This window comes from Mustelus asterias, chromosome 6 (assembly GCF_964213995.1).
Source record: "Mustelus asterias chromosome 6, sMusAst1.hap1.1, whole genome shotgun sequence".
Taxonomy (NCBI): Eukaryota; Metazoa; Chordata; class Chondrichthyes; order Carcharhiniformes; family Triakidae; genus Mustelus; species Mustelus asterias.
In genome coordinates this window covers 89250291-89255218 of record NC_135806.1, presented here as the reverse complement: position 1 = coordinate 89255218, position 4928 = coordinate 89250291, and the positions used below count along the sequence as shown (strand labels likewise).

At 41.5% G+C, this 4928-nt stretch overlaps 1 non-coding gene across 1 annotated transcript; it reads right to left on the bottom strand.

The window, feature by feature from the left end:
- Nucleotides 1-1299: 1299 nt before the first annotated feature.
- LOC144495447 (U2 spliceosomal RNA) lies at nucleotides 1300-1498 on the bottom strand. The gene has a single exon (XR_013498278.1). It is a non-coding gene; the product is annotated as a U2 spliceosomal RNA (small nuclear RNA).
- Between the last annotated feature and the right edge of the window lie 3430 nt (nucleotides 1499-4928).

Genomic DNA, 4928 nt, shown 5'->3' with positions numbered 1-4928 from the left:
GCCTGGACAATGTTCTATGTCTGCAGCTATCAACTCAAAAGTGGGTAAATAAGCAAATGACTTTGTTCTTTATAATATTCAACTATTTCAATATTTAACAAAATCAGATGAGTTAATAATGTTCTGATAGAATAAAAATAGATTAATTTGATGTTACACCACATTAGAGGGCATATTCATATATCTTTAATGGACTTAATTTAGTCTACAATGGCTTCATTAGAATTTAGTATGTGATGATTCTGAAGAGTTTGTTTAATGAAACATGAAAGATGCAAAGTAAATTCGAGAAAAGAAGATGACAGCTGCTTTATTACACATTTGCATGTGTTCCTCAGTTATGATTTCTACTTTAAGTGCACCAAGGATGGTTTTTTGAGGGCTCTCACATGTACATTTTTCAATGTCAAGAAATCGCAAAAATCAACTCAGGATGACTTTTAAAATCAATCAGGTTAGCAGGTTCCTGGCTGGGTTCTCACTCCACAAACAGCCTGAATTGATTGAATGCAGTGCTGAATTGAGTAGGGTGAGCAATATATGTCCAAAGCGTCAAATATGCCAGCAAGCAATGATAAATTGTGAACCAATGACAGTCCGATATTAACTTGAATGTAGTCACAGTTAGCCTTGACTTAATGATAATTTACTCCAGGCTCATTTCATTGAGCGTAGCCAAGTTTCAGTTAAATTGCCCATTTCTAATTTCATCAGAATAATATATACCCTGAACACATAATAAGCTACATTTATGGCTCTGAAATGAACAGATATTAAATGCACCCTCTTTCACAGATAACCTTGACATAATGTTATGATATTAACATTGCAGGATGAAAGCAAGAACTTTTCTGTTTGCTTGTTAGGTTAACTGTCTGGCACTAATGACTTACCAATTATATTTTGTTTTCATTTGGTTATTGCCTCTGGTTTCCTTCACATTATTTGAATTTTGAATGACTTCTGTGCACTGTTTCCTATCTACTCCTTGGGCCTTTGATATATTTACATTATTTATAATATTTGCAGACGTTTCCCTAAAATTACACGTGTGAACTGTAGTATGGCCTGAGGTACTTCTACTGCACCATTCTCCAGAATCCACTAAATTTTCAAAAGGGGTTTAATGCTCTACCCAAAAAGTAGCTTACTGGTCTCTATTAATATGTCTTCCACTTCTTTTATTTTCTTATTTTAAAAATCCAATTCAATCCAATCAAGTCCAATTCAGAGTCTCATCAAGTTGAGACATTCCCGATCCAAGCTGACAAGACAGGGCTCTCACCTTCTGTCTTGGGCTTGATCTACATGATCCAAGCTGATTGGAGTAGGCATTGCACCTCCTCCAAGGCTTGATCTCATTTGCATCTTAGCCAAAAGGCCGAGATGCTGCTTTTAAAAATTGCTTCAAAGGAAGCCACAATGTAACCTTCTGACTTCAACCAAGTACAGCATGTCGATACTACACTTGATCTTAGCCAAAAGGCCGAGAAGCTCAATGACTCCTTTTAGCCAATCAGCATCACTGCTCTGCTGCTGCTGTGGCACAACTGCCATTTATGAATGGAAATCTGACATAGGAACACAGAAACATAATAAGAGATGATTTAGCCCCTCAACTCTAATCTGTGATCATGACTGCTCTGAGACCGAGCTCCTTTGCCTCATCCCCCCTAATACCTTAGTAAGCAAAAATCTAACAATCTCAGACTTACATTTAGAATTGATCTAGCATCAATTGTTGTTTTCAGAAAAGAGTTCCAAATTTCTATTACCCTTTCTGACTTTCACTCCCGATGGGTCTTTCTCGAATTTTTAGACTATGCTCCCTATTCATAGGGCAGAATTTTCCAGCTCATGCCCACCTAAGATCAACGGGCCTTTAAATTGGCTGCCGAATTTTCTGTCTCGCCCATTACGATTCCCACGGTAAGCGGGATGGGAAATTTTCGACTTTATATGCCCTGGTTGTGAATAGAACTCCCACTCACCTGACGAAGGAGCAGCAAGCACTCTGAAAGCTAGTGGATTTTGCTACCAAATAAACCTGTTGGACTTTAACCTGGTGTTGTGAGACTTCTTACTGTGTTTACCCCAGTCCAACACTGGCATCTCCACATCTCCACTGCCAGTGACAGTGCGAATGTCACTTTGTGGGCACTGCAAAGTAACAGTTCTGGGCATCACTCCTTCAGAAGGATATGCTGACCTGAGACAGAGTGCAACATAAATTTACTAGAACAATGCATAAATTTCAACAACGAAATTAGGAGGAAAGATTACACAAGGTAGGGTATATTCCTTGTAATTTAGAAGGTTAAAGGGTAATTTGATAGAAGTCTTTGGAATTTTAAGAGGAACAGATATGGTTGGTAGACCATAAGCACAGGTTAAAGAGATTTGTATTGTCTCCAGACAGGACAGTTAGTGAGATTTTGCAAGCCCAGGCAAGTCATGGGGGTTACAGATAATGTGACATGAACCCAAGATCCCCGTTGAGGCTGTCCTCATGTGTGCGGTACTTGGCTATCAGTTTCGGACGGCACGGTAGCACAGTGGTTAGCACTGCTGCTTCACAGCTCCAGGGACCTGAGTTCGATTCCCGGCTTGGGTCACTGTCTGTGTGGAGTTTGCACATTCTCCTCGTGTCTGCGTGGGTTTCCTCCGGGTGCTCCGGTTTCCTCCCACAGTCCAAAGATGTGCGGGTTAGGTTGATTGGCCATGCTAAAAATTGCCCTTAGTGTCCTGAGATGCGTAGGTTGGAGGGATTAGTGGGTAGATATGGGGGTAAGGCCCGGGTGGGATTGTGGTCAGTGCAGACTCGATGGGCCGAATGGCCTCTTTCTGTACTGTAGGGTTTCTATGATTTCTATGATTTCTGCTCAGCGACTCTGCGCTGTTGTGTGTCGTGAAGGCCACCTTGGAGAACGCTTACCCGAAGTTCAGAGGCCGAATGCCCGTGACCGCTGAAGTGTTCCCCAACAGGAAGAGAACACTCTTGCCTGGTGATTGTCGTGCGGTGTTCATTCATCTGCTGTCGTAGCGTCTGCATGGTCTCCCCAATGTACCATGCCTCGGGACATCCTTTCCTGCAGCATATCAGGTAGACAATGTTGGCCGAGTTGCAAGAGTATGTACCGTGTACCTGGTGGATGGTGGATGGCAGGGCCTGCAATCCTCACAAAGCCGCGGCCTTGCTCTGCCCACTGCTCTCTGGCATGAGATAATGGCACATATTGAGCTCTCTCAGAATACAGAGCCTCAGTGACCTCCTTTCTGCAATAGTGAATAGTAAACCATGAGATGTTACAAACGTTGCCAGCTTCAGCCTGAAAGGAGCCAGTTCACCATTATGGCCACTAGCAAGGCCATGCTCGAAGGCTGCAACTGGGGCGGTCGTAACAGGTGGCAGATTTCAATAAGGATTTCCTGAGTAAAGTAGCAATGTTCAGCTCAGAGGACTGTTCCTTGAATATTCTGGATGGACATTGGCCTCCTGCAGAGAGGCCTTCTTCTCCCCCTCCTCCCTCTGCTAGCAGTTTGACTCATTGCATGTTATGTCATTTTTGTGCTCATTCTCCCGACTGTTGTACTCTTGCTGGAGGAGGATGCAAATTACTGTACCCATAGCTGGGAATAAGAAGGTTGTACAGATTTCTTGAAGTCTGGACAAAGTCCTACAGCACGTACCACATCACTTGCTATAGATTTCAGCAACATTAAACAACTCTAGAGATCACAATCACAGCAACAGCCAATAGAAATCAATCAACAACTAACATGGCAGGTGTTGGTGATCCCTTTAAACAACATCAGTGCGAGGTCCTTCCTGCTGCTAAACAGATGTTCAGTTTAATGGAGGGCTTTACCAGGAGCACTGAACTCCAAACTGGCAGCGGTGTCCTCAAATCAATGTTACATCTTGATTGATGCCATGATTTGCCTCCTTCACATACTTCTTGTAGGTGATTCCTGCACACACAGTAATCCCTCACCAAAATGGTATCTGGCGTGGCTCGCACCAGAAATGTCTCCACAAATGCAATTTGAGAGTTTAATAGCTCCTGTATGACTGAAAAACCTGGCACTAAAGAGCCAAATTTTACAGCTACGTAATATCTTATTACTTAAACGAACATCTGCTTTTTAGGCCCACTTTCAGCTCTTGCTTTGGCTTTTTTCATATTTTCCCTGCTCCATGTTCCATCTCCTTATGTTTATGTTTTAAATCATCAAAAACTGCAGTCATTCTTTGCAAGATTACATTAAGCTTGGCATGCTTGGCTGCACTTTTCTGAGAGGGAAAATAAATAAGATAACAATTTATTGGTTAATGGAAAATCATAATTGTGATTAACTTCTACTAGTCACTTACTTGTCAATCCAACAGAATAATTAATGCATCCTTGGCTGTTACATGACAAAAGATTTCAGAGATTTCACAGGTATAAAACCTGTCTTGAATTTACAGCTCAACAGTTTTAATGTTAAAAAACATTCTTAGAACTGTTTATTGACATTGCATTCATGATTTCCTTGCCTTTTTAATTGAATAAAGTAATCAATATCACAGTAATTGCCTGTTCTGTATTGGGCTTTGACATATTTGTGGGGTCAGTCTTGGTTCAGTGATAGCATTCTTGTCTCTGACTCAGAGTTCTACGCCCATTGAAAACACATAAGCACTGACATTTCCATATGGTATTGAGGGTGTGCTGCACTGTTGGAGATGTCATTCTCGGGCACGACTTTAAAATAAGGGCAAGTCTGCCCTCAGTTAGAGGATCCTACGGCATTTATTAAAGAAGAGCAGGCGTATTCTCTGGAATAGTGGATAATATTTTTTCCTCAACCATAAACTAAAAAACAGATGCTCTGGTCGTTTATCTCATTGCTGTTTGTGAGAGTCTGCTGTATGCACATTATTT